General features: G+C 37.9%; 1 protein-coding gene across 1 annotated transcript in view; it reads left to right on the plus strand.

The window, feature by feature from the left end:
• DIAPH3 (diaphanous related formin 3) overlaps window positions 1–24,843 on the plus strand; it is a 247,827-nt gene that overhangs the window by 85,828 nt on the left and 137,156 nt on the right. The window lies entirely within an intron of this gene.

A 24,843-nucleotide genomic window follows, 5' to 3' on the forward strand; every position in this document is an offset into this window, starting at 1 on the left:
GATTGACACTGGCTTTAGTTATAGAGCTGTAGAACTTGTTTATCCTACAAGCACTCTAGAGTTGTGATGTTCATTAAGATTTGTTTATTACACTTAAAAATGAATTAATTTGTTATTTGTTGGTTTCTAGCTAGTTTGAAAGATGTGTTAATGCTGCTTTCAATAAGTAAATATTCTGGTTTGTTCAACTTTTTCTCAGAAACTAATTTGACATATTTTTATCAAGTGTAATGTTCCCTTGTGCAACCGGGACCTCACCTGTAATGCGATAGCTACGTATGTATTAAGCTTCATGTGCCAGATCAAGTTCCTTCACAGAGATTTGTCTCAGAAAACGGTACATGCATGCAAATGTAATCGGGGTTTCAGAGAGAAAAAATACTCCCCTCTTTCTTGGACATTCAAGACTAAATCTATAAGCTGCTCATGGTACAATAGCTTTGCACTTAGTGCATTCCCATTGCAAACTATCTGCTTTTTGCACTTTGTATGGTATCTACTTCCACAGTGCTAGTTTAATTAAGGTGGAATATAGCTTTCTTTTAGGGTGGTAGATATGTGAAATATGAATATTCCCTTATTAGAGCAAACCAAACTTTTTTTTCTTTTAAATTTGCCTGAGTCATGTTTGTATTTTTCTCTAATTGCTATTTTCAGTTTATATGGGGAAGGAGGGGGAAATTTCCTGAAGTAAAGTTTATGCTTTATAAAACCACATTCTGTGTGCTAAAATAAATCTCAGTACTTATATAGTTAAAAAATTTGAACTATTATAATTGTAACTTCTATTGTTCATCTCTGTTTTCTTAATTCTAGCTTATTTTAAACCTCAGTCTCTTACTATGAGGAGATTATATATACTTGTAAGAATAGGTAGATCAAAATTATAACTGTTGCTATTACTGTTGCTATTTGATCTGAAATTAATATGTAAATATGATCATTCAGTTACTTAAGTCTAAGGTGGTAAATTTTCTGGGTTTTAGCATTTGTTTAAATCTGCCTGATCATTTTATGGCTGAGATCATTTAAGTTAAATCCAAAAATAAAACAGTAAAACATTTTGTCACCTTAGATCTTAACAGGTTCAAAGTAAATGAAACGGTAATTATTTATTAGTGATTATGTCATATCAATGTAATATGATTTTGTAAATTTTATGTAAGCAGTCCTTTTGTAGTCAACAAGATTACTCTCCTAACAAAAACTTAATGAAGATCAGGTATTATAGTTTGCACTGTCATTTTCTAATAGAAACAGTAATGATCAGTTAAATGTCGCTGGCGCTGCACTACTTTAGATTTCTCAGTAAGTTTCCAATGTATGTTTCTGTATTTGTATACATTATTATTTAAGTTCACATATATTATATGGAATCAGTTTAATGTCTCACGTTACGTTCTTGCATCACATCTTTTTGTTCTGTAGCCAAATACTTTTTAAAAACTACGTATGCATGCCGTTTTGATTTTCTGCTTTCTCCTGTCTTCACCATAGCAACCAGATTCTTGGATCTTTTTTCAGCCTGTATTATGTCTTATATTACTTTGACTTTTGTATATTTAAAAAAGATTCCAAACTTTACTCATCTTACATTCTTACTAGAAACAGATCTTAACGTCATATTGAATAACTTACTAATTGGTGCTTCTCTGTAAACCTTGCAACCTCTGCTTTTTTGATATATAAATATGTAGGCTGTGGTGACTATGAAGCTAAGAATCCTTTTTTCCCCTCCCTCTTTGTGTTGCAGTTTAGAACTGTGATTTTAGACCTGTTTCAAATATTTGGTTAAAAATCTAATGTTTAGTGTGGTTGAAAGTAATGGCTGTGCAGCTTTAGGTATACATTTTTTTTTCCAAGTCTCTGCAACAGTAACAGTTTTTTAAAATGTATTTTCTATTATAGTTAACTTGTGGTTTTAAATATACCTGCAGAGAATTACAGAAATACTACCTTTATATTTTCTAACATTTCTAATGTCATCTTAAACCAAAGTATCAGTTCTTCTCAGAAAAGGCTTTTATCGGTAGGCTTTCAAAGGTAGTTCTCAGAATAAAATTATAAGGTAATATTTTGTAGATTTCTCTAACGCATAAAAAAGGATTTTTTTTCTACCATCCTTCAGATAAGATCATAGTTTAGAAATAATTATGCTTCTATGTAAGTATAGTATTTTATTGTTTACATTTACACTAATACCTTTGGATATCGATTGACAAAAGCATAAGTTATGTCTGCGAGTGCCACATATAGTCAGTCTAGATCTATGTGTTGATTTTAAGTTAACTGGACAAAAAAAAAAAGAATATTTTAAACATTGAACAGCCACGTTGTTATTTGTTATTATTTGTAGCTTATGTGCTTGCATCTATTTTCAGAAAGTAGATGCAAGAAGACAACTCTGTGGATCATTTTTATGTTGAGATAGCTTGAGTAAGTGGAGTCTCAGTATTTTCTAGATCTCATTCAGACTGAAAAGGTGCATTGATAGTAAGGCAAATTCTAGAAATAAAGTACATGTCCCAGCCACTTCTAATGAAAGAATTATGTTGGTACTGATTACCAACAACATCAAAAAGATCAACATTACAGAGCTAGAATAAGCTAGTGGATTTCTAGTCTCAATGTCCTATTTTTGCAAGTGGATGGTGTGGAAAAACATCCCTTCTCAATGTTTGGTTTGAGATGGTACTGAATATAGTTCATTTTGGAAATTTCAATGGCACAAACTCTCCAATATTTGGGGACCTAACTTTTGAAACATTAGTCTATCTTTTTGACTTATAACCTTAGTGGCTATTTCAAATACTTGAAGCTTTATGGAAACAAATACAGGTAAAATAACTGGAAAAGTTTGGAAGTAGAATTTTACATTTCTTCTATGTCTAATACAGTATAGTCCTGGTTATCTACTACGTTAGTGTGAACTGTTTCATAGTAGTAAAAAATTGAAGGCTCTACTTTGAAGTGGGAAACTGCTGTATAGTGTCCCTCCATCCTGTTATAGGGTAGGGTAAACACAGCCACGTTTCTGTTCAGGTTGACTGGGCAAAAGGCATTTGGGATCCAACTGCTGCATAAATTTGAAAAGGCAGCAGTTCCCTATTTTCTTTCTGAGAAACAAAGGCTTAGTTTTTTAAGTGAATAGCAAAGATACAAGTTGGAATTACCATCCTGATTTTGAATATCAGTCTAACCTGTTCTTCTAAAGCCCTCCACCCCAATTATGAAATGTGAGATGATAAATATTTTGCTATGACACAGTATCTTTTCTTCTGTTCTTAGCCTGAATTTAGCATCAATGAACCAAGTTCTCTAAAGCTTGTTCTCAAAAAGGAAATGAAAAAGAGAACTTTTTATTCAGAGGTTCATGGTCTGAACTATGAGCATCTCCATCCTGCCTAATGGAGGCAGACCAGTGTATTTGGCTGCGGGCAGAGTTCAGGCCACTTTCTTTCCTGGAGCTGTTCAGTGTTTTCTGCCTCTGTGCTAGCAGAAAAGAGGGAAAGAATGGCAGGAGAAGAGCTGACAACCTTCACTGATGTTTGCATAATGTTTAGAAGTCTTGATCTCTGAAGACAGAAAACAGAAAATTCTCCAAATGAGTGTGTGATATCCTCCCATTCTTCTTGCACTTGATTTTGGGTAACATTGAGCCATCGTATAGATGCTGCCACGACACTTGTTTTTACATGTGCAGAAGCTTTTCTTTCTACTTAGCGAAAGGTTCATCCATCCAGAATGCACAGATACTTCCCCCCCACCCCCAACCCCCCCAGTGTTTTTTTCTGGTGTGCTTTCTTGCTGAAATTCTCTCCCCAAAGTCTGTCCAGGTAAAACTGTGGTGGGTATATGCCTTTGCATTTCTGGACATACTTCAAGTCCAATCGAGCCCTAACAGAGAAAATAATTATAATGGGCAGATGGAATTGAATGTACCTTCTCTTTTCCATAAAACACTGTTAGCATTGACCTGTTCACAGTCCCATTTTCCAGAGTAAGTATGGGAAGTGCAAGAACCTCTTGAACTTACTCTTTCCAAAGTAAGCAAGAGAAGTGCGAGAACTATTGATAAACAACACCCAAGTAGACAGTAAAATGTTTATAAGGGGCAAAGGTGAAAAAAAACCCCAAGAAAAATACCACCAACAAGTGAAGATTTCTAAATACCTCTCTCTTCTTGCTTACATTGGTCAGGTTAAACCAAAACAAAACAGGACACTTTCAACCCATCCGTCATAAGTGTGTCAAGTTCTGGATTATAGAGGTCCCAGAAAGCTCCATTTGTAGATACATCAGGCAGTGTTACAAGGGAAGTTGGTAGGATTTAGGATGAATAAGCATTGATTGCCACACGGAAAGATCTTTATGGTAATAATGTGGTTGTCAGTTGCTTCAAGTGCATTTATGCTTTTATCAGCTACTCTGTTGCCAATACCTCTAAGCATCATATTGCTTTTGAGAGAGCGGTATTTATGCAGTTAAACTCCAGGATGCTATTCCAGGTAAATGATGGTGTATGAATAGAACTTCTCATCGCCCACAGTATGAACACCTATATGAACAACTATTTGAGAGAGAGATTACTTGTCAGTAATTGGAATTCATTAAGACGTTATCTATGTGTACGTGTGAAACCTTTCTATTTCCAAATTTGCGAGGATGAAAGTAAAGATCATGCACTACATTTGCACAGCAACATGCCCAGCTTTGGGGAAGAACATATAGAAAGGAATATGGTGACTTATTATGAAATTGAGAAATGGCAGCAGCAAAAATACTATGGTATACTTGTGCTCTTATGCTAGAAACTATAACTGCACATGTACGTCTGGGTAACAGATCTCAAAGAATTTCAGTTACTGGCAAATAACTTTTTTTTCTCAAAGTACTACTGGCATCGCAGTATTGATGTCCTTTTCTATTCGGTGCTGCCTTTGGGAGGTGGATGCTACAGAAAACAATTCATTGATAAACAACTTGTTTTAAACTGTACCTGAAATCTTTCCTGCCTCCTGAAGGACACTTACTGCTGGTTGTTCGATGCAGAAAGGAAAACTAGGTCTTGACGTGCGGAAACCGGACTCCACAATCTATGAGATTGTAAAGTAGGTATGTTTATTCAGCGCTGGGCGGCACGGGGGGTAGTCCCACCAAAGTCGTGCGCGCCTCAACGCGGCACTCACCATAAATATATACAGTAAAACATTACATATTCATAAAGTTTTGTAATACGCCTATACATATGCATGACCTGTCTCCGCTTTGTATTAAAATGAGTTCCAAGAAGTCATTTCCATAGACCCCTCCCATCTGTGCTTGCGCATTGCCTCCTAGTGGTGGTCGTCGGGGGTCGTGGGGATGAAGGCTTATAGTTCCTCTTCGTCACCGCTAGTAACCTTTTGTTCTTGCGCAGGCTCAGTTGTCTTCTTACTTTTGTCCATACCGCAGGGTCAGTTTTAGCTGGCTTCTTGAGACAAGTTTTTAGGCTTTATCAGGAACTGTCCTTGTGAGGTGCCTCAGTTAATTTACACCATAGCTAAGTTGGCCTTGTGAGGAACAAAGTATCAAGCCCCTACCTACTGATTCAATCTTCTAACTACTATTAATCATTCAACTACTAAAATTCCTTAATCCCTTCTCTCAGTCTTGTGCTCTCTTTATTTTTGGTTTTTTTTAATGATACTCGTACAACATTCTGTTTGGAATAGACAGATTGCTCTGTCTCCCATACTGTCATTATGTATGCTCTTTCCTATGGCAATGGGAAATTTTAATTTAAATCTTTTTTTTTAATAATTAAAAAAAAAAAATTCTTACATAATTACCTCCTGTATAAATTCACATCACTACCTGTTGCTGCAGTCCTATGTATTAACTTATTCCAAAGTGAAGAATTTGGGCAGGATATAGGTTTCTAATGGACCTTCAGCTGCAATTTTTTTTCTGCATCTGAAGCCAAACTTGCAATTGAAAATCTGCTTTAATTTTTACAGCTCTTCTTTCGTCACCAAACTTCTTTATTTTTTTTATCATAGTAAAAAAAACAACAACTAGTAATACCTGTCACTTAACAATAATAAAAAGAAAACATACATTTTTATCATGAAGGCAGCCTTCTAACTGTGAATAATTTTTAAGAAATACTGTTTCTCTAGATACGGAGATTTTTCTGTTGCTGAAATGGAGCACTTCCATTTCAACAACTTCCTCAGAAACTAGAGATAAATGTAGAGAAAGTTATCCTCTGACTTTCGAAAGGCTGAGTTTTGGGGAAGGAAAAGCAAGCTAAAGGAAGATAGAGCTCTTGGTTTTCTTAATATTGTTCTTTCTCTGGGGTAAAAAAAGAAGTGATTTTTGTAGAAGAGAGAGGGAACATTATCACAATAGTTTGTTAACAGATACAGATATCTGAATGATTTTTTTAACCTTTTTTTTTAATAAGTAATCTTGTTAGTTGTGTTTTACTATTAGTACATTATAATAACCATAATCTGGACTAGATGGATATATATTTTGTCACAGAAAGGGAGATATATGTTGGATTTTCCATGGATATTTCCTTTTTTCAATTACAGCTAATTATATTTGGAGTTTTGGGGGAGACCAGAAGATTGGGGGATAGCTTTTTTTTTTACCCCAGAGAAAGAACAATATTAAGAAAACCAAGCGCTCTATCTTCCTTTAGCTTATATGGAATGCAACTATGCAACTATATATACAGTTTCTTTCCTTTGTGCTTTGTTTTAGCATTGTGTACTTGATCTGAATTCTTTTGTTAGATTCTTAAATGTGACACTGATTTTCTTTCAAGATAGTACAGTAAAGTTACCATCAGAGAGTTTTGTAAAGGTGGTTTGTAATTTGAGAGTTGTATAAATTATTCTTGTTATTTTATTAGTATTTAAATTACATAATAATGAATGGCAAGCTAAGCTTCAGTTTATATCACATGACAATTTCATAAATATTACATCTTCTACTGACCTGTGACCTCACACATTTCAATATTTGTCATGTGATCTGGAGAAATTCCTATCTTACAAAATACAATGCAATTGGATCATTAAAGCCTAAAATATGCTAGGATTTCTTTAGTTGCTAATGAAATGTCTTCTTTTCAAAGCTGCTGAACAGGACAGATGACTTTTTAAACTAATTGTAATTCACTGAGGTACCCTATAATCTATAAGAAAGCTCACCTCTGCACTGTTCCTGCCCAGCTGTTGTCTTGAACAATTATCAGCAAGTTATTGTTCTGGTATGAGCCATGTCATGCTTGAAAGTGAGATGAAAAAAATTAATGAGGGTGCATGAATGCTGGTTGATGAAGGTTAAGTAGATACAGTTATGCTCTGCACATTCTTTACTATGACTGTTGAGATTGAGGTAATGTACTCTAATGAGACCACACAAACAAATGTGCTGATTGACAGTTCTTGATTTAGCAATGAAAAATGTTGGCTGAAGCCGTATTTTGTTTCAGCCTAATACTCGGGTTGTGCACATAAGGACCTTGAATTTAACTTATACTATGTTAATTGTTTTTTTCGTTATTCAATTATATAAATCCATTTCATTGCTTTTATTAGGAACGGTGTATATAATTTTTTAAATATAATGATTGCAAGGGAATCATGTCTTATTTAGTGGTAGCAACGGAATACTGAGGTGTTTTTATATATATTTTTGCTGGGAAAAAAGGCTTAGTAGGTTCTCTGTAAGTTAATTTCAAAAATCACAGAGGATTTTGTGTATAGATTCGGTAGTCCAATATCAATGATACGCAGAAATACTCAACAGTTTTTCTACAAAATTATAATCAAAGATATAGAGGTAGATTTAAAAAAAAAAAAGGAGGGATGTGTATCAGACTCAGCATATGAAAAGTAAATTATGCTTGACAGTTGATAAAATTTGATTTCTTTTGAGAAGATGATAATTTTTCTAAGCAAAGTAAATGTGATAGATTTAACCTCTAGACTGCAGTAGGATTGCCACTGTGCCAATATTAATGAAAAGCGGGATTAGCTGCAGATTTGTAAAATAGGTAAGTTCAAGAGGAGGTGTGGAATATCAAAAAAGTGTGCATCGGACTATGAGGCTGTTAGTAGAGTTTCTTAAGGATCAGTTTTGGGAATAATTATTTAATAAATAGTCTTAATGATGTGTTACATCCCTTAAGAGAAGGCTGAACTTTTAGTTTGGAGGCATTCTCAAGTTGAAGGAGGTTAGGATGTTACAGATAAGAAGCTGGGTGAGTAGTAGAAACACAATTAAATTAAATTTCGGAACAAAGCCAAATACTTAAGTATGATTGGCAGATTTTGCTGTTACTTTTAAGTCTACCAATTCTGAAAAAACTTGTTCTAGTTAAGTGCATTTCAAGCCATCTCAAGATATTTATACTACGTATATGATCTTCAAAGAAGGAACCATAGGACTTTTTTGTACAAACCTTAATCTGTAACTTCACTTGTCTGTATTTAAACAGAACTTTTGGCACATAACAAAGAAATTTCAATATGTTCAATTCCTTGTTCATGTTGCTAAATGCTACTGTCTTTGCCTAACTGGTATTTAACAGCATGCTACTTAGTCCAAAGGGTCTGTGTCTGATGTTGGGAGGAATTAGGGGGATGAGGGGGGAAGACAGCGGGATAGGAAGAGCAACTAGCAACCTTTATGTTAAAGTTTTGTAGCAGTCATTAAAATGTTTCTTACTACCTTTGTGTAACCTTGCTAACATCCATCTGCTAATACTTTATTATGGAGACCCATAGGAGCTGACTGACTCCTTACAACATGGCAGAGTACTGGTGGTGTGTGAGAACAGAGAGTGTGAGTGCAAGTGTACCTGTGTCACAATAAAAGCAAAAAACCCAGTAATAAACCATCTGAGAAAGAAGCTATCTGAAATAAACTAACACTTCTCCAGTCCATTCAAATACATTTTATATTGTATAAAAGCATAGCATAGAACTTGTCTTTCCTTGTAGTTAGGGTATCAGAACCTAAACTAAGAGGTGATTATGCCTGAAATTTAACAGTGTGAACACAAACTTTAGGTTAACGCTAGAATCTGTGATTTTTACTTGGGTTTATCTACATGTATGTATTTATATGTATGTATCAGTTGTTTACAAAAAAAAAAAGAAAAAAAGAAAAAAAGGTAAGAGAAGAAGAGCAGAACAAATCCTGGATTTCACAGAAGTGTTTCCAGTAGGGAAGCATTGTTGTTAATATGTTTACAAGTCACGCTTTGTAATGTGACTTTCAGTTCTATTGTCCCAGACTCAAGACAGATTAAATCACAGATGCATAGAAGCTGCTGGTATCATCAGGTGAAGAGATTAAATGGATTTGAAATTTTTAATTAAGAAAAAGCAAAGATCATGTTGTAGCGCTAAGATGTTTTCTTATTCTTTTAGAAGTGCATTAGGAAGGGAAAAGAACTGTTTAAACCAAGAGAAATAGATATAAACTAGTCATGAATAAATTTAAACTGCAGATTGGTTCCAATCACCTAGATCAGAGAGGTTCAGGCACACTTATCTTGTGAATGCATCTTTAAGAAAAAAAGCTCAATATTTTGAAGATAGACTTAATAAAAATATGAAAAATGTATATGTTGTGCTTTCATATAGCAGTGACCTGGTCTTTGGACCATGAGAGTTCCTATTTTACGTTTATTAGATGACAGTATAGTTAGTATTATTGTTGCAAAAATTTACAAGTAAGGGATAGACTTGCTTTCCTTCATCTTCCCTCCCCTGTCCCCAGACACCACATAAGGTAAATGTTTATGAGCAGCAGGTGCAGCAGTAGTGTGTGAGCAAGAGGTTGGGCTAGACACTGCAGGATGGGAAATCCCCAGTGATTTGGCTGTTTCTTGGCTTGCCTCCCAGGTTTCCCAGCTTCCAGGGAAGTAACATTGTTGTAACAATGAATAAGCAGTCTTGCTCTGAAGGCTCAAACCCAAGCATTTGACCTGCAAGTCCACTGCTACTTTCAGGTTGCTGTTCAACATAATGCCATCATCTTGGAGATCTAGAGATACTGCACTGCCTGGTTACGTACTGGTGTCCGATATCTTAGGTAGGTAGAAGTGACCCATGCAGATCTCCAGGCACACTTCAGGGTACTTCAGGTGCTTTGAGGTACTTCAGGGACTGGTGTGAGGAAGTGCTATTATCGCTGATGTTCCTGGTCTCCCGCTGCCTGTGTAACTTGGCAGTCCGCTGCTGACTGTAGCTTCCTCATTCAGTTGCATTCAGGATACGCCAGCTCCTCCCTAGTAATCCCAGTTGGCTGTTCTCTCCCCTCTGCCCTTTCAGTTTGGAGTCCATGTACTGCTGTTTCTTCCCACAGACTAATGATGAGTCCTCTGTCAGGTTAGTACTGCCCCCGCCTTTTTGGTACGTGAGATGCTGACAGTGCTATGAGGTGACAGTGGTAGCTTAGTAAGTTTTTTGTCCCTCTTATGTCAGATCATTCATTCCTGCCCTTGCACTCCCCCGTCTCCTTTGCTGCCATGTCCTTTTTTTGTGCAGTCACTTGATGAATTAGATTGAAAGCCTTATCCAGCCTTATCCCTGCTGGAAAGATCTTGAATTGTTCTAAGCCGAGATCAGAGGTTAATAAAAGAATTTAAAAAACCATCAGAACACATAGAGTACCCTTTGAAAATCTGTGTTCAGCCAAAGTACTTACAAAAGCATACTGTATAGTGCAATACGTGTTCTGCGATGAAATGACTTTTACATAATAACTAGTATAAATTGTCTTTTTTGTGAGTTCCTTGAGGTATTGTGCATCTATAAGGATATGTAGTAAAATACTGGTTGTGAGACCTGAGCGCTGGTAAGACTATACAACACTACATGGATTTATGAAGTGAAATTAAAACCATAGTTTAAAGGAAGGAGATGAGATTTTAATGGAATCATTTTTCTGTCAGAAGTGTCTTCAACTTAGCTGTACATACAGATGATACTTGTTAACTTTAAATCTTACAATAACAAAGATCAAATACATTACGAAAAATGTTTATCTTATTAAGGTGTTACAGTGTACCGTTCTGAGAGGAACAACCCTTAAGTAAAAAGAAATGTTTAACTGAAAATATGTAATTTTGTTTATAATTTAATGTGGTAGCCAATTTCATGAATTTGTTCTGTGCCATATTTCAGTGACAGGTCAATCTGGTGCTGCTAGATGGGGGGTCCAATTCTCTTTCTTGTTTGACACAAGTGTTTATGTGGCCGTGCAGTGAACTGGGCAGGGAACTGGCACAACTGAAAAATAGCTTCTGGCATTCACTATACAGATAAAAGTATGCTGGTCAATGTAAAGTGTCAGGAAAAAGGGTGGAACAGCCTCTTTCAGATGCAGTGCCAGCTTCTGCTCAGCCGGGATCACGGGGTGGTGGTCTGTGAGCCGCTGAGCAGATGCGTCAGTTCATTGATGCTGAAGGGAAGAGGCCTGACTGATGTCTTTTGCCCTGCTCCTTGTTACATGACCTGCCCCGCTCTGGTGCTCCACAAGCTGATCAAACTTGCTACTTTGGTAGAAAACTACCCTCTATTTTGATTTTTTGCTTGATAATTTTTCTGCCATTTTAATGAGTTGAAGAAGTCTTTGAAGCAGCCTGATTATTATGCTGGCTTTTTCAGAAATGGCAGAAATATGCAGCCAGGAGGAAAGCTAAGTGTGTGAGGGGAGGAATGGACTCCCATCTATTACCAGCAGTGCTCTGCAATGTCTGCATACTATGATTAGTGGAATCACAGAATAGTTTGGGTTGGAAGGGACCTTTAAAGGTCATCTAGTCCAACCCCTCTGCAATGAGCAGGGACATCTTCAACTAGATCAGGTTGTTCAGAGCCCCGTCCAACCTGACCTTGAATGTTGCCAGGGATGGGGCATCTACTACCTCTCTGGGCAACCTGTGCCAGTGGCTCACCACCCTGATTGTGTAAAAAATTTCTTCCTTATGTCCAATCTAAACCTACCTTCTTTCAGTTTAAAACCATTCACCCTTGTTCTGTCGCAACAGGCCCTACTAAAAAGTCTGTCCCCATCTTCCTTATAAGCCCCCTTTAAGTACTGAAAGGCTGCAGTAAGGTCTCCCCGAAGCCTTCTCTTCTCCAGGCTGAATAACCCCAACACTCTCAGCCTTTCTACATAGGAGAGGCGTTCCACCCCCCTGATAATTTTTGCGGCCCTCCTCTGGATCTGCTCCAACAGGTCCATGTCTTTCCTGTGCTGAGGGTTCCAGAGCTGGACGCAGTACTCCAGGTGGGGTCTCACCAGAGCGGAGTAGAGGGGCAGAATCACCTCCCTCGACCTGCTGGCCATGCTTCTTCTGATGCAGCCCAGGGTACGGGCGGCCTTCTGGGCTGTGAGCACATTGTTGGCTCATGTCCAGCTTTTCATCCCCCAGTACCCCCGAGTCCTTCTCGGCAGGGCTGCTCTCAATCCCTTCATCCCCCAGCCTGTATTGATACCGGGGGTTGCCTGGACCCAGGTGCAGGACCTTGCACTTGGCCTTGTTGAACCTCATGAGATTCACAGGGGCCCACTTCTCGAGCTTGTCCAGATCCCTCTGGATGGCATCCCATCCCTCAGGCATGCTGACTGCACTCAGCTTGGTATCATCTGCCAACTTGCTGAGGGTGCACTCGATCCCACTGTCTATGTCATTGATGAAGATATTAAACAGTACTGGTCCCAGTATGGACCCCTGAGGGACACCAGTCATCACTGATCTCCATGTGGACATTGAGCCATTGACCACTATCCTCTGGATGCAACCATCCAACCAATTCGTCATCCACTAAACAGTCCATCCATCAAATCCTTTTCTCTCCACTTTGAGAGAAGGATGTTGTGGGGGATGGTGTCCAAGGCCTTACAGAAGTCCAGATAAATGATACAAATGTGAGGCTGACAGATCGGTATTTCCCAGGGTCCTCCTTTCTACCCCTTTTAAAAATGGGTGCAATGTTTTCCTTTTTCCAGTCACCAGAGACTTCACCTAACTGCCATGACTTTTCAAATATCATGGAGACTGGCTTAGTAACTACTTCAGTCAGTTCCCTCAGGACCTTCTCTTACAGTGGGAGGGACTTTGCTCCCCCAGTCCCTGCCTTGTGGTCCATCCATTCGAGAGGTGTGGGAAGAGAGATTGCCAGTGAAAACTGAGGCAAAAAATTTGTTGAGTACCTCAGCCTTCTCCTCATCCGTTGTTACCAGTTTGCCAGTCTTGCTCATCAAGGGAGGGTACACTTTCTTTGACCTTCTTTTCTGGCTGACAAACCTGTAGAAGGCCGCCTTATTATTCTTTATGTCCTTGCCAAGTTCAGCTCCATTCACACCTTGGCCTTCCTGACCCCATCGCTACACAATCAGGCAGCGTCCCTATACTCTTCCCTGTCCCTGCTTCCACTCCCTATGCATTTCCTTCTTGCCCTTTAGTTTGACCAGCAGGTCTTGACTCGTCCATGCTGGTCTCTTGCCTTCCTTTCCTGATTTCTTATACCTGGGGATCAAGAGCTCTTGCGCTCTATGGAAAGCATCCTTAAAGATCTGCCAGCTCTGTCCTGCTCCCTTGTCCCTGAGGGCAGTTTCCCAGGGCATCCTACTGACTAACTCCTTGAACAGCTGGAAGTTTGCTTTCCTAAAATTCGGAGTCCTGACTTTACTCTTCACCTGACCCATATCCCTCAGGTCTGTGAACTCCACCAGTGCACGATCACTGCGGACCAGGCTGACGTTACCGATTAGCTCACTTGTGTTGGTGACCATCAGGTCCAGTATTGCATCCCCTCTGGTAGGGCTGTCTATTACCTGGCTTAAGAAGTTATCCTCAATGCACTCCACGAGTCTCCTGGATTGCCTACAGCTCGCCGTCGGGGTGGTTGAAGTCCCCCAGCAGGATGAAGCTGCTTCAGTGTTTCATTTGGTGGTCTGTGTTTTTGTGATTATTTGGTGATCTGTAGTTTTCTTAGTACAAACTAATGCTCAAAAATCTGTTTTTCTAATATGTAGACACTTACACGTTTGGTGTAAATACTTATTTTTAACTAAATGGGTAGGAAAATTTACATGAGTCAAAGAATGATTTAGAACAAAGAAATTTGTCATTAAGATAGCATTTTTTTCCTGATGTCTGATGGTCCAAGTATTTGGATTTAAAGTGAGATATGCTTAAGATGGCTTAGATAGGAAAACAGTCTGTCTTCTCAGTGTAAAACCTCAGTGTAAAAAAAACCAAAGGACTTCTTAGTACACTTAGTACCTGTACACTGAACAGAATATTTCACTTCTGTTATATAAAATACGCTCTTTGCTAGCAAACTCGTAAATCTCAAAACAGATGCTGTCTTTCAACTTTGTCTCTATAGAGATTGCTATCTGAACAATAAATGTATTCCATATTTATAAAAAAGGTATTTCAACTGTAAATATATAGTGTACTTCTTGAGTACCTTGCTGGAACTGTAATCCTCCAAATTTCTTTCATTTTTTAGGATGAAATAGCATATGACTTTAAAGACTGGCAGTAATACAAAGAAGTAAATTTGTTTGTCCTACATATACTGCATAAAACCAAGACAAAAAAAGGAGGTTCTTACATTTATGGACATAAAAATGTACATATTATGTCTTAACTGGTAAGCATGCAGTATGTGCAATAAAATAATATATCAGACAAACTCTATCTAAACCTCTGAGGGCAATTAGGTAATTTGAAAGTAATGGAATCAATGTTCATTGCATGTTCTCATTATTTATATCTGAAGCCAGTCTATTTTTTTTTCTATTTTGAAAAGTATTCTGACTCATCTTTCCTTTGCACTTCACAATTGTGAAGCACAATTACAACTTTTCTTGCTAATTAAATCAATTTAGTGAAAAATTAAGATTTTTTTCAGTGATGATTTTGCAGACTAGTATAGTTTTCAATGTTTTTTTTTAGGAATTGCAAATTTAAAGGAGAGGGAAACTTTAAACAGGAGATGTATGACAATTCCACTAACTGGAATTGTTGCCATACTCTGTGTTCTACAAAGCTGAGTGTTGGGGTTTTTTTTTGGTTGTTGTTGTTTTTTTCCCCTCCTTTACATTCTGTCTTGTGTGGTCCACAGATGAAAACTTGTAAAATTGTAGGCTTTAGGCACTTGAATTCTTGTATTATTTGAAATTTTTGTAGTGGAAAACTTGACACTGACATTGAGGGGAATAAACAAAAGAGTCTATGGCAAGAGTTAATTGCTCTAACGAGACAGTTACGCAGAATAGAGAAGCCTTTTGCAGAACTCGGGGAGAAGAACTAGAGCTTTAAAATATGTTGCACTATGTATCTTTTTCTATATGGGGAATTGTTTTCTGGCCATAGGAAGTGCCCTGGAGACTCTCTGTTTTCAAAATCCTGTTTGACTGGAGAAAATGACCTCAAGGATCTTATTGATTGGGCAATGATAAAGTAATAATGACAATGATAAAGTAATAATTTGCAAGTAACTTAGGAAATGTTTGTCCAATGAATCTATAGGTGTGCTCTTGCTTTCCTCTCATGAAATTATTTGTTACAGACTGTTTTCTGTTGGAGTGTTAACAGAAATGAATAATAATAGGGGTGTTTGAAAAACATACCCTACTTTTTATCAGCTTCTGTGTTTTTAAGAATCTACAATGCATAAGCTTATACTTTAGTCTGTAAGGCATTGAAAGTTATTTTGTTAAGTGCAAGTCCTAAGGACTGCTTAAAGGGAACTGTAGTCATCAAGTCAACCTTGTTTAAGTGTGTACTTTTGTATTAAAAGCCTAACTTGAACGAAGGTAGTTGTATGAGAAACTGAAGGCAAAAAAACTTGAATTGCTGTATGTTCGTTCCAGACTTTCAGTCTTTGAAACTCAAGGACTGGAAACATATGTATTGAATTGAAAGTAAAGATTATGATGAAACAATGTTGACAGTGTAGTGAATTAAGGTATAAATGGGAAAAAGATATTTTTACTTATTCTTGTAAATAAATAATGATAAATGTTAACAGTTTGAAAAATTGCACAGTAAGAAGATCTAAAATTAGCTTGTACCTTGGACTTTGGTCTAGAAACAAGTCATTGTCCAACTTTTAGAAACTATTTAGTGAAGCTGAAAGGGTTTTGATATCAAGCAAGGTAATGAATTATTCATTAGAAGATTAAAAAAAATGTTTAACTAGTAGTCTTACCTGTAAACAACAACAGAACATAGTTAGGGAAATACAAATACTGCAGCATATTAAAGATATTTAACATGTACTAAATAAAATCTATAAGCAGCAGAAGCCACATCTTGGAGCGTCTCTTTTTCGTTCATATTTTACTTAAGAGTATATGCTTGTATTTAAATTCCAGGGACCTCAGTATGTTTCAAATGCTGTTCTAGTTCTTACTGTTTTGCTGAGTCAGAGCTAAGGTGTTAAAATTTTCATACTAGTGAATTTTGAGCATGGATAAAGACTTAATAAAAATGCAATACAAAAGTATGATTCACTGCTTCTTATCTGTCTTCCAAAGGGAAGAAAGAAAGTTTGAGTAGCACCCCTCTTTCCTACTTCCAAATGCTGAAGCTTAGAATTATTTTTGTTTGTCCAATAGTGAAGTTGCCTCCAAACTGGTCTTTGGGGGGAGCATTGTGTTGGAGGATGAATCACAACTTGCATGGTCAGTAGAGGAAGTTTTAGAATAGGTCAATAAAGTGGACAGTAACAGATTGCTAAGACCAGTTGGTATTCACCCCAGACTTCTAAGGGAACTGAAGGATGAAACAGCTGAGCTATGAACTGTGCTGTGTAAACTATTATTTGAACGTATGCCAGCATCAGAGGAAAGGAAGCAAGGTGACAAATGTGATGATAGTTTTTAAAAAGGTTTCTGGGGTTTGAGGATCTACAATTAGTGAAATTGATACCCATGGGGGACATATTGTAGGTAATCATTAATAAAGGGTAGAATTAGTTAACAATATAATAAATTACTGATATACTGGCAAAGTCTTCTCTGTCTCAGTAATGGTTGAAAGCAAATAGGATTTTGGGAACTGTTAGGAAAGAAAAACAAAATAATAATAAAAAAAAGTGTCACTCTACAAGTTCAAGCTGTGCCCATATCCTGCATACTTTGTGTGATTCCTTTCGCTAATAAAAAGTATAGTAGAGGTACAGCAAAACGGATCAAGATTATCAAAACAAATAAAAGGAAGTCTTTCTTTGTACAATGCATAATTAAGAATGGGAACTCTGTGCTGAAGGACTTCAATGTTTAAAATTTACTAGGTGTGAAAAACAATTAAACAAATGCATGGAAGAACAATTTGTCGAGGACTATTAAATGAAAACATTTTGCTCTGGAATTGGGCGACCTCTGAAAGGCAAATATATGGAGACTTGCAAAGAAGTGTGTGCTTGACTTGTTCTTGTACTTTTTCCTCTGCATCTTATTGATGCCTGGAAGAGGTTGACTTTTGATCCAAAAGGCATAGTTATTCCTATGAAGAGGTTTCTGGAGGCAGCAGCGTAGTTATAATTCTAACTGCCTTTTTAACTGGATCTTGCTCATTCTGTTGCCTTGTCCCATGCTGACCCATGCTGGCTCCTTGTCCAACACTTTTGTGTGGTTCTCTATCTCCTTTCAGGTATTGGAGCCAAAAAAGTTGAGTTGAACAGTTGTCACTCCATTTCACAGGGTAATAAGTAACATTACGGCTTCTTGAATCACTTATGCTCCCCTCGGATGCAACTGCACTCGGGTCCTGTTATTCTGCTTTTGATAGCTTCTGTCAAGTGATGGATCAGCCTTGTAAGCACAAACAGCTAAGTCTTGATGGTACGAATATATCTTAAAATGGGGAGGTCTGAAAACCGCAGAATTATGTGTCTACTGGAACTAGACTGGGAACGTCAGTATGTTTTGCTTTTCCCTGTACAGCAAACTCCATTGTAGCAGAAAGCTCATCTCAAAGCCCCTTTTTCCTTTCCTATCCCAGGAAAATTAGTGACATTTAAAATCCTTCCAGGAGTTGAATCAGTCTTGGTTAAAACTTTCAGTTCTAGTGTGGAGCCAAGCAGGTGTTCAGATTGTAACTAAGAAAAAGATTCTTCTGATTTGTATATGCCATATTTCTGGGAGTATTTTAGATAGTTACTTCTTAAGAAATAGGATTTCAGAGTTGATTTTTTTTTCTTCAGAATTTTATCAGCTGCCATTAAAAAATGTGAGAGCTTAATGTCTTTGGTTTATGAATGAACTTACATTATTTAGAAACTGTTTAGTCAGTATGATAACACTTAGGTTTCAAAATAAAATGAAGATGCTATTTCTGCTTTAAAAAACATAGTGATTTAGTTTAGCTACTTGACTAATTTCCTAAAAGCAGTACTCTCTAACTGTAAACTCCTGTGTTCATTGTTATAAAAGAGGAGGAAAAGGGTGGAAGCACAAACACAAGTCCATTTGGTTAATCACTTGCTAGTGTACTGTTCCTGTTATGTGATCAGTCAGCCTATACCTGTTATCGCTATGTCTTCCTGCAATAAAGGACCTTATACGTCCATGTTAATTACTTTTGGTTTTTCTATCTTGGTGTCGTGGTTTAACCCAGCAGGCAGGCAAACACCACACAGCTGCTTGCTCACTCCCCCTCCCGCAGTGGGACAGGAAGAGAATTGGAAGGGTAAGGGTGAGAAAAACTTGTGGGTTGAGATAAAGACAGTTTAATGGAACAGAAAAGGAAGGGAAAATAATAATAATAATAATAATAATAATAATAATAATAATAATAATAATAATAATAATAATAATAATAATAATAATGATAGAATATACAAAATGAGTGATGCACAATGCAATTGCTCACCACCCGCGCTGACCGATAACCAAGTAGCGATCGGTACTTCCTGGATCACGCCTACCGTTCATCTACTGAGCATGACGTCACATGGTATGGAATACCCCATGAGCCAGCTGGGCTGACTGTCCTGATTATGTTCCCTCCCATCTTGTGTACCTAGCTCAGTCAGTAGGCACGGGAGCTGTCCTTGGACTAGGAGGGCACTTAGCAACAACTGAAAACATCAGTGTGTTATCAACATTCTCCTCATACTAAATCCAAAACACAGCACTAGGAAGAAATTTAACTCTATCCCAGCCGAAACCAGGACACGAACACGAAGAAGAATAGCAAGTACCTGTAGTTTCTAGGAGTTTGCAATCCAACTTGTAAAGTAATGGAAATGTTTTCAGTCTCAAAGCTGACAGGTAAAACTGTGAAGTATTATTTATATTTCTACCATAGTTAATAGCTTCATACTGATTTTTCAAGTTTTAGATATATGTAGATGTAAAATAAGATTGAGTGTGAAAGCTTTTTCATAGTACTTGAAATATAGTCTGTACCCCATAAAAAGGCTGGTTTAGGTTACTAGGAGTGATGAACAGTCCCTGAGGCTAACATTTGTGTTGATACAATCTTAAAGTTGGTTGCTCTGTTTGGAAAGAATGTTTACAAGCTTTCTGGCCTCTCAGCATTCAGGTGTTCTTCCTACTGCTGCGGGCTGTGTCCAGTATCCTCATTTATAAAAAAAGCAAATAGGTGTTTTCAGTGATATTGCAGAATGATTTAGATCTAGTTCTTAATTTCTTTGCTATTTTGAAGCAGATTGTTACAAATAACTGTGCTGGTGAACCCTGCAACACAGTATGGAATCTGCAAATGGGGCTGATGGCATCTGTGTAGCGTCACAGTCTAGGAAATAGGCTTGTCAGTGTCCTTTTTTGGAGACTAAACTTTTCTTTGCTTTGTTGCACGTCATATTGTGGGACAGTAGTTGTGGAGCTGTTAAAACAGGCCGAGTCTTCAAAAGACCGTGTTCTGTCAGCCAAAAGACATGTATTCCTTGTCAGGCCTTTGATTTCAACACTGGTGAGGACACAACTCGAGTACTGTGTCCAGTTCGGGGCTCCCCAGTAAAAGAGAGACGTGGACGCACTGGGGAAAGTCCAAGAAAGGATCATGAAGATGATGAAGAGATGGGAGCATCTCTCCTATGAGGAAAGGCTGAGAGAGCTGGGACTGTTTAACATGGAGAAGATAAGGCTCTGGGAGGGATCTTCTCAATGTATATAAACATCTGAAGGGAAAGTGCAAAGAGAATGGGGCCAACCACTTTTCAGTGGTGCCCAGTAACAGGACCAAAAGCAATGGGCACAAACTGAAACACAGGAAGTTCCTCCTGAACATCAGGAAACACTTTTTTCCTGTGAGGGTGACTGAGCACTGGCACAGGTTGCCCAGGGAAGTTGTGGAGTCTCCCTTCATCCTTGGAGATATTCAAAAGCCACCTGAACACAGTGCTGGGCATCTGGCTCTAGGTGGCCCTGCTTGAGTGACGGGGGTTGAACCAGATGACCTCCAGAGGTCCCTTCCATCCTCAATCATTCTGTGATTTGTAGCAAGTTATTCCACATTTTTGCTTTGAATAACTAAGAACTTCTGCAGCATTTGTTATTTCGCTACAACCTCATCTTCTATGAGATCTATTCCTTTGATTCCAGAAAAATTTTTGAAGATAAAGAATGCAGGTCTTTCAGTTGAGTATCCTACTATATGGGGCACAAGCTATCATTTACTTCTAAGAGTTAGACTTCTAAACAGATGAGGTAGACATGTACTTTCATAATGAGACTCGGTATGGGAACATCCTTTGAGCCCGTGACCCCAGGCCTGTTCTTTCATTTTTCAGTGAAGACAGACTGCAAGATGACTGTTGCCTTAGCTAAGAGGGTAAGAAAGGTGTAAGGTCTTGTATAATTTTCTGTTCACTGTGTTACTTAGTGACAAAATAACTCCATTGAGTGTTCCGTAGATTTCTGTGTAATGTAGTTTTCAAGTTTCAACTGAACTAGGAATTCAGACTTTTTAAAATACATGTTCAGATCTGCATGTTACTTTTGAAGCCTGTATTTCAAGGGTCTTTTGTTTTTATTCAGTAGGATGATGTATTTTAGACGATTTTTTTTTTTTAGCATACAGATGCACAGCCATGATTTTTCTTACAAAAAGATTGTGGGTAGCACAGGACCTGTGGCAGAAATGGAAATAGTGGATAGCAGTTAATGAATGTACAGATTATTTTAGTGGCACCTACCAAGAATGTTATTGTTTCAGAGTTCTATGGAGTAGCTACGTAGGATTCAATCCACATTTTTATGAAATGCTATTCTCTAGGCTTCCAACTGTGGTGTTGTATTTGTAAAACAGTCCTGTCACTACTCCCTTCAGGACTCTGATTTCAGTCAGGTCATTGCTACAGGTGGAGGTAATTGACTCAGTTTAATTTGCATATTCAGGTTTGAAGGAGAGAGTAAAAGCAATCTTTCCAATAGCTAAAACTCCTTTGAGGTATTTGTCCATCTGTACACTGGCAACCACATCTGTTAATTTTGGAGTCATGTTAATAAGGATGTGAGATTGTGGAGATAAGAGGAACGGTGAAGGGTGTGAGATGAATTCTGTGTGTTTCAAAGTGCTCTAGCACTTTGTTTCCCAGCCTGAGAGGGCAGAGCAGTCGGAGCATCAGATGAGGTACTACTGACTAAAAATTACCCGGTTCAGATGCTGAACTGTGTATGCCCCCAATGTGATAGATGTAACATATAGACAGAACTTAAAAGGATGTGTGGTTCTTGATATGTAACGTTTCTTTTCAGTTGTATATCTGAAATAAGACATGATTTTAAAAAAGTTAATGGTTTAATATGATGGTCCAACTTCTGGAGCCATGAGAGCTGTCTATGCATTTTAAGATCTCCTGGTTTGATTCTTCTCTCATTAGCATGACAACATTAGTCTTACATCTATTTCGCTCAATAGTCACCTCCTTTCTGCAGCAGCTGCCCACTCTCACTGGGCAACTTCCTCTTTTTCCAGTGTAAGCAGATGTTTTCCGTTTTCTACTCTCTGTATACTTTCGTCCCTGCTCCAGTGCCCTCCCCAGATAAAAATGTAATTGCTTATTTTCTTTGATTTCCTGTTAGTCTAGATATTTACTTCACCTGTTCAGATCTTTCTATTAATTTTTTGTCCTTTTTTTTCCCCCCCAGTGGACTTTTTCTGTTTTTTCTTGTTGGAAATAAATAGTTTTGTCTCTCTCTTTTTTTTCTTTCCTCCCTTATAAGTTAATAAGCAAATGAGGTAAAAATTTCTAGAGACGGTAGGAGGTATCAGAGTTTTCATTGGAAAGTGTAACATTTTCAATAGGGAAGACGAGTAATATGTATCCTCTGCTTCTTACTGCTGCCAACTACATAAGGATGTGACCTGAATTCTCCTGAAGAAGTATCACGTAAGTTTGCAGTAATTTAGTTTGTTGCATAACTTTATAACTCTGCATACAATTCCTGCAGAAGTTCCTTGAGTAAATATGTTCTATGCTTATAAATTTTTTCCTCAGGGTTGCGATACCTTAAGTATTGCTGTAATATTGTGCGTAACCCCCTGCTGGGTGAAAATTCCAGAGGGATTTAGCCAGTTCATTTGCAGCATTGTTTCTTGATTTGAAAGTTGGGAGTTAAAATAGTGCATGTTTAACTGCTGACTTTTTTGTATGTTTGTGTATCTGTGTATTATCTCTGTTATAAGACTTGTAATGCATAAATATGGCTTTCTAGTGCTGGAAAAGGCAAACATACTTGTATTTTTTCTATTTCAGCCCCTATTAGTATCTAGTTCAAGGCTGTCAAGGCAAGTTTAAGTAAATCAATACGTTCAGATAACTTCACTTTTTTTATTGCGACTGTTAAGGAAATTATTTTGTTTCCTGTAAAAAGATGATTTGCAAAGTTCCAAGGTAACCATAAAGCATTACTGTATTTTCATTATGATTCAGATAAGTAAGGCACGAAGATGGCATGGAACCTGTGCTACAGAGATGCCCAGGTCTTCTAGTGGAATCTGCAATTCTAGCATTGATAAGGCAGGCAACTCAAAATGATTTTTTAAGAATGACTGTTTTCAGCATGTAGCCGATAAGAAATTTGAGAGGTCCGTTAAGGTGTGTAACTGCAGGAGAAAACAGGAGAAAATGATACTGAGATCTGTAGCCCCTGACATGCCCTTCTGGGTTCAGTAGGGGCTCTTCTTAAAGTATAACCAGAAAACAGTGAAGCTTTAGTGGTAACCTCCTTTTTATCCAGTAGCTCAAATGTCATTCTGTTCCTTTTGAACATGGGGTATTGAGTTCTCACATTGGTGGTTAAAACCTACTTCTTTTGCTTTTACATGTGTAGTAAGCAGTGTGTCATTTTTCCTGGGACAGGGGAATGCTAACCTTTCTGTTAAATCTATGCTAAAAGAAATTCAAGGCCAACTGGTTGTTGTGGGTAAGGTGGGGAGAAAGACAAAAGAGGAGGATTGTGGCTCTGTAACCCATTTGCTGGGGCCCTGGATATTGGTCCTTCTTCTTCCAAGGACTGCTTTATGTCTTAGCTCAGTAATTTCATTTTTCAGAATACCAGGTTCTTTTCTGCACTGTGGCATGTCCTCAAGAGGAACATCATGCTGCCTAGCAGGTGTAGAGGATTAAAAGTGATTTGGGATATGACTCAAATTTGTGTCTTCACCAACTCGGAAGGAACTAGAATCCAATTTCTTCAGTCCCCATGTGAGGTCTTGAAGTTCTTATCTCTTTGGTAGTATCCTAGACAGCAAAGCTCAAAGACCTCAAGAGTCTGTGTTCCAATCCTACGCAAAATTTATTGTGTGTAGAAAAACATTTTTTAAGAATCATGGAATAGTTTGGGTTGGAAGCAACCTTTAAATGTCATCTAGTCCAACCCCCCCTGCAATGAGCAGGGACATCTTCAACTAGATCAGGTTGCTCAGAGCCCATCCATCCTGACATAACTCTCAAAGATCTCTCAAAATTTACGGAAGTAATTTCAACTTAGGGAAATCCTCCTGATAATTCATGTTACATCTAGTTTTCTGGCTCATCAGTGAAGCTAGAAGATATATCTTCTGTATCTTCTTGACAAGACTTCTCATCTATATCCATCTTCTGAAGTCAGTAGCATATACTTTTATTACACCATTGTCCTGGTGTTGGTTGGGATAGAGCTAATTTTCTTCCTAGTAGCTGGTACAGTGCTGTGGTTTGGATTTAGTATGAGAATAATGTTGATAACACACTCATGGTTTAGTTGTTGCTAAGTAGTGTTTACCCTAGTCAGCTTCCCATGCTCTGCCAGGTGCACAAGAAGCTGGGAGGGGGCACAGCCAGGGCAACTGGCCAAAGGGATATTCCATACCATCTGATGTCATGCTCAGTATATAAACAAGGGGAAAAGCTAGCTGGGGGGCCACTGCTCGGGAACTGGCTGGATATCGGTCGGTGGGTGGTGAGCAATTGCATTGTGCATTGCTTATTTTGTATATTCTTTTATCATCACCATTATTATTATTATGTTCCCTTTTCTGTCTTTATCTCAACCCATGAATCTTACTCTTTCCGCCCTCCCCCTTCTCCCCATCCCGATTCTCTCCCCCATCCCAGTGGGAGGCAGGGACTGAGCAAACAGCTGTGTGGTGTTTAGCTGCCTGCTGGGTTAAACCATGACAAACATATTTTCTACTCTCAAATATTTGAAGCATTTTGTATAAATTATTTTGGAACAATCATGCTGTAAAAGCTTGGAAACTAATTTCACTTGTGAACTAGAGAATTCGATAAACAATAGTAATACATAGGATGAATAACATTTGATGGTGAAGATTTGTGCTGGGGGGGAGAG

This window comes from Calonectris borealis, chromosome 1, assembly GCF_964195595.1.
Source record: "Calonectris borealis chromosome 1, bCalBor7.hap1.2, whole genome shotgun sequence".
Taxonomy (NCBI): domain Eukaryota; kingdom Metazoa; phylum Chordata; class Aves; order Procellariiformes; family Procellariidae; genus Calonectris; species Calonectris borealis.